This window comes from Myotis davidii, unplaced genomic scaffold, assembly GCF_000327345.1.
Source record: "Myotis davidii unplaced genomic scaffold, ASM32734v1 scaffold96, whole genome shotgun sequence".
In the NCBI taxonomy this organism is placed as follows: Eukaryota; Metazoa; Chordata; class Mammalia; order Chiroptera; family Vespertilionidae; genus Myotis; species Myotis davidii.
Genome location: NW_006289416.1, coordinates 5,627,101 through 5,633,457, shown reverse-complemented (window position 1 = coordinate 5,633,457; position 6,357 = coordinate 5,627,101).

Genomic DNA, 6,357 nt, shown 5'->3' with positions numbered 1-6,357 from the left:
GAACAGATTTGTTTTTCTAGTATTGTTCACTGGGAGTGTATAACATTTCATCTATATTCTAGGTTAATATGAGTAATTAACTACTCATTACATGTCAACAGGAAGACAGCCCCCACAGGTGGACCTATGATGCCTCAATTTAAGACTTCCAACCTTCTGTAAAGATTGCAAGACAAGAAACTCTTTCCTAACTGGGTTGAACAATGAAAACATTCATGTGTTCATGTAACTGGAAGTTCAGAGTCAGTTTAACCAGGAGCTCCTGCTCCATTTCTCTGCCACACCTTTGTGTGTGTTTCTCCCATTTGTTAACATCTTCTTTAGGTCATTCTTCTCAGGTAGCAAAAGGACCGTGGTGGTTCCTGAATATTCTGGCATCTAGAAGAAGAAAGAGAAAACCCCAGTCACAGGATTCCAAGCAAGAGCCCTGAGACTGAGCTTGATTGGACCCTGTAAGTTACATGCTCAGCCCTGAGCCAATGACCTTAGCTTCGGGATGGAATGAGCTGATTGAGTTAGGCCAACTAAGGCTTAAAGTTGAGATCATCTTCCCTTAAAATACATGGGTGATAATGTAAACTAAAATGAAAATGTGGGTCCACTGAGAGGGGGATGGTGAGAAATGGATATTTAACCAACAGTATCCTCTAAATCATCTTTTCTCATTAACTCCAGCCCCAGCCACTGACTGAGTGGAACTAAGGAAGCTAGAATGGCATTGGGAGGCACACAAGCATGGGGATCAGAGAAAGAAAACAGAAATGTTCTACTTCCTCTAGATGCCCCAGACCATAGACCTCTACTCTCTGCCTCAAATCCCAGCTACTTAGACCTTTACTCCAGCTTAGAACTTTCAAATCTCCCACCACCATTAGAAAGGAAATTATCAATAGAAAAAAATCTATCCTGCATCATTTAGAAGTGGCTACACAGCTTACATCTTCCTCTCCATCTCACTTCCTTGTCAAAGGGAAGCATAAGGGCCTTAGAAATAGGACTCATTCTTTATCCCCGACAACATGGATTTAAAACCATTGGCTTCTCAGTATAGTTTGTAACAACACTATGGTGGCTTTGAATCCACTTTTGATGGCCTGCCTTTAATCATGCACTAAGAATTGCAAGGTTAACCGTGAGACTATTTAAAGAAATTTACAAAGAAAGTGAGATCAATATTATTTCCCCAAAATACATTCACCCAACTCTACAGAATATCCTTGACTTTACTAATGGTGGTTACAAAGTTCATTCATGAGCCATCAAGCTGTAAAATATAATAAATAGGCTTATGATTGGAAAATAAGCTGGAATTGGATTCATGACATTCCATGAAAACACAAAAGTAAAATAAAGGGTCAATTACTCAAGCTTTTCAGCAAAATTGTCCCACATGAAGATTGATTTCAATCTCACTCCCACTGTATCCAAAAATCCCACTTTCTAAAATGGTGGTTTCCCACTAAATGACTGGCTCAGAGCCCAGGACTCTATCTCTAGAACTTTCCACATAATTCCAAGTAGTGTAACCTTTGCTCAACTGGAAACCTGGAAATAAACTGTCCTATTAAGGGTTAAATTTAAAATATCTAAGCTAGCCCTAGCCGGTTTTGCTCAGTGGATAGAGCTTCAGCCTACAGACCAAAGGGTCCTGGAGCACGTACCTTGCTTGCAGGCTCCTCTCCAGCCTGTCTCCTGGGGCATGTACAGGAGACAAGTAATCAATGTGTTTCTCTCACATCAGTATTTCTCTCTGGCTTTCCTTCTCTTCCACTCTCCGTAAAAATCAATGGAAAAATATCCTCGGGCTAAAAATAAAAGTAGCTAAGCTATTCTGTTGCAATAATGCTTTAGATATTCAAAATAGCTCACAGTTATTTTCAATGCTGATGTAATAAAGAAATGTGTGCCTTTGGGATACCTGCAGTAGATACTGAGCAAAGCTTTCAGTCAGACACCTGGTCTACCAGTCTCTGAGGTGGAATACACACCAACAGAAAAAACAAGCATCAGAATGAAATTTCTTTATGATAATGACAAGTGATTTTTGAAAGTTTTGGTTTTCCTTATATATTATTTTTAAAAATGATGTTTTTGTTTTAAAATGAGATGAATATATTCCTCAGAGTACAAGTGACTGCTAATTTTTTTTAAAAGTGCTCTTTCCTTTGACTGATTCCTCTCCCAATATTTTCCCCTTTTATTTAGCATGATTTTACCTTGTGTAAAGAGAAAACAGTTCTTAATTTGAGGCCATGAATACAGTGATGACAATTAGCATAATGATATTAGCTGTTTTGTGTTATTAATTGCTCAATTTGGGTCATCATTTCTCCTTCACTTTATCTCACAAGCTCTTATTTGAAAGGCTAATGGTCTCTCCTCAATTTAGGTTGAGGTTTCCAGGCATGTTTTCCAAATTATCCATTCCCCTGTGGTTGACCCTACCCTTCACAGGGGCCCAGAGCTAAGTTTGGAGGAAAACATTAGTTCACTCTCATCATACTGGAGGCTGTTTAAAGGGAAAGGGGGTGCCTCAAAACCCTCATTTCTCAACTGTCAGCATTTAAAATATCTGAGGCACTAGCATGTGGTCTTAAACGGCTATAGTCTTTTTGGAAAGTAATTTGATAATCAGCTTTAATAGTCAGAGAGTTTAATGTATAACATTACAACATCATCTCCAATAGTGGCAAATTGTAAAGAATTTAGATGACCCCAACAAGGAAATGGGCTCGTCCACACAATAGATCATTTTATTGCCATTAAAAACATGTTTTTGAAGAATGCTTCATAAATAGGAAAATGCTCATCATATGGCATAATCATCTCTATGGCTGGTAAGATAAAGAGAGCTTCATTTTCTCTTTTGTGTGTGTGAGTTTCTCTGTTTTACAAATTTGTATAATGAGCATGTATTGTTTTTGAAATAAGAAAAAAATTCCAGGAACTCAGGAAGGCCTAGGCGGAGCCCGCACCCTGGATGTTAAGTCTGGCTGTCGGTGGGTCAGTGCCTCCGTTAGCAAATATTTATCCAGTGCCTACTTTGTGCCAGGTATCAGGACACAGGTGACTTAAAAATAAAACAAAATGACCAACACCAGGAGGAGGGCCTATGCTCAGGCACTCAGAGATCACGGTGGGTCTTGATTCTGCATACAAGTGCGGATGTTTGCTATCCCATAGTGGAATCTAATCACTGGTGCCCTGAAGAAAAGATGTTAAACAACAGATATATGGGTAACTTTTTAAATTTCAAGATACCACTCACCAAAAAGTCCACCTTAATCTAAAGTTTCTTTTTCCTACATGCTATTTTTAGGAGAAAAAAATTAAGTGACAAGAAAACAAGGTAACATAGAAAATGATTATTTTTTTTAATTGATGGACCTCCTACCTCCTTTTTCAATGGGACTACATTGCTGTTCATACTAATGCAAGACACTGTGATTTTAAAGAAGTAATTGCTTTTCCTTCATCTTTGTGTTTGGATTCTTTGAAGAGTGGGGATCCTGCTCCATACAGTAAGTAATGTTCCATTAACCTGCCCCTCCTAGCCATTCTGCATAAATGGAAGATTCTGTATTTAGAATATAAGATCATCATCAAGAATTCAGCTTCAAGTTAAAAAAGTAATTTTCAATTGATGTCTGTAAGAAGCTTCTATTTAAATAACTATTACTGTTGTTTGCAGATAATTGATTGGATTGTAATGGACAAAATGTACATAATAACTTGCCAAAAGAAGGACAGTCCTACTCATAATGATTTTGTTCAAAAGCAACATCTTTTCTTGAAGAGATATCATGTTTTCCATATAATTTTTAGAGCAATCCCAGATAGGGACTTAAAAGACTGCAGGGACTAGAAACTGTTCCCAGTGGGGCCACTGTCTAGTTGGGAGGCAGTGAATCTACATTCCGGGTTTCATTTTTTTTGTCTATAGAATGGGAGTGACAATTGCTATTTCGTTATTACTTTACAGTGATGATTTAAGGATAAATAACATATTTAAAATGCCTCTGTTTCCTCGGAAGAATAAGCTATTTTAGCTGAGGAAGACTCAGAAAGCCAAGAGTCAATGCAAACACATGAAACATGCTCCCTCTTCCCCATGCCTTTGACTGGGCACCTCCACCTTTGGTGGTCTCCATGTGTTTTGATAACGGAAACAACACAAAATAAGTGGTAAACATTCTTTTTTTTTTTTCTTTAACTAAGGATGATTTAGGTCTGTAGAGGTCAAGGAAATTTGTAAAGCATGTCCAAGATCAATTACAACTAATGACCATAGAATGAATAATGAAAATAGAAAACTATCCTCTGGAAAACACTACAGTAATAACTGGTTCAGGGAAGAAGCATAAACAAAAACTATAGTCAGTGAAAGTATGATGAGAAACAAGATTTTTATATAGTCCCCACATAGGTCCCTACAATACCTACTAAGGAAAAAGTAGTCCCACCCTATCCACAGTTTCACTTTCCTTGGTTTCAATTACATGCAGCCAACCACTGTCCAAAAATTTTACGTGGAAAATTCCAGAAATAAACAATTCATAGCCGAAACCGGTTTGGCTCAGCGGATAGAGCGTCGGCCTGTGGACTGAAAGGTCCCAGGTTCGATTCCGGTCAAGGGCATGTACCTTGGTTGCGGGCACATCCCCAGTAGGAGATGTGCAGGAGGGAGCTGATCGATGTCTCTCTCTCATCGATGTTTCTAACTCTCTATCTCTCTCCCTTTCTCTCTGTAAAAAAATCAATAAAATATATTTTAAAAAAAAACAATTCATAACTTTTCAATTGCACCACCGTTCTCAGTAGCATGATGAAATCTGGACCCATCCATTCTGTTTCACCCAGGAGGTGTCTCCACACTGTATACACTAAGTGCTCATTAGTTACTTAGTAGCTATCTTGGTGACCAGATCAACTGTTGCGGTATCACAGTGCTGTGTTGGAGTAACCTTTATTTTACTTAATAATGGCCTCAAAGTGCAAGAGTAGGGATGCTGGCAATTCGGATATCCTAAAGAAAAGCTATAAGTAATTTCGTTAAGTTAAAGGTAAAAGTTCAGTTTAAGAAAGAAAAACAATCATGCTGAGGTTGCTAAGATCTATGGTAAAAATAAATCTTCTATCCATAAAACTGACTAATTTGTAATTAAACTTTATGATAGATATGTGTGTATAGGGAAAAATAGCATATATAGGGTTCAGTACTATCAGTGGTTTCAGGTATCCACTGGGGGGGGTCTTAGAACATAGCTCCCCCACAGTTGCAGGGGTACCACTTTAATTAGGTGATTAAAGATAGCATTACTTGTAAAGTGGCAGATCTGTATCATGTGTCCTGAGAAGGACCCAACATCACTATGGTGGCACCAAAAGTCCATGAGGAATACAAGATAACCCAAATTGAAAAGTTTCATGATAAATTATTGTTGTCTGGTAAACTCCTGAGTTAATTATTATTTCCCAATTTTTGTGAGATGCCCTCCATCCCAAGCCAAAAACCCATCCTTTTCATAACATAACTACCCAGAATCAAGACCCATAAATCCAAATTCAATAAAACAAAACCATCTTCATGACCTGCCACTCATGTTTCAGACCTTCTCACTTTCAAACTTACAGATGTCAGTAGTAAAATACAAAGGAAAGAACCAATTGGGCTCCCAAGTCCTAAACTTTATAGTCTCTTAAAAATGCTTCCTTTATTTTCTGATGAAGTCATTCATTCCCACAAGAGACAGAATGATCATTTTTTTAAAAGTCCTAGGTATTATCTTCAAGCAGTCAACCTCTTCCACTCACCTCAGCCAATCCATTGTCCTGTCATTTCTCCCTTCCTTGGATCTGCCTCAGTGTGATCCCTTCTGCATTGCCTTGATGGAAGCCTTCATTATAACACAATGGTCTCTTTTACAGTTTAGTCTTTACACTGTCATCAGAATCGTCGCCTGATGCTTCTCAAAAACTGTCAGTAGTCCTCATTACTACACAGTGAAATTCACTACTTTGACCCTTTCTTCTGGCCTCATCCTACATTTTGTGCCAATCCTGTGCAAAGTGAGCAATTTGCAATTCCCTGAATGTATCATGTACTTTCATGCTTTGGGGCCTTTTCCCATTCTCCAGTTACATAGCTATGATCTCATCTCTTCAAGCTCATTCAGAGAACTTTCTCTGATTCTCCTCCATCCCCACACCTTGCCAAAGTTAATCTCTCCTTCCTTCAGTTTCTCTTTCAGCTCACCCACTATTTCTGTCTCCTGGCAGACAAGGATTGCATCATAATCTTTTCTCCATCTTCCTCAGCACCTGGCACATAGGTGCTTGAATTGTTAAATTTCCAAC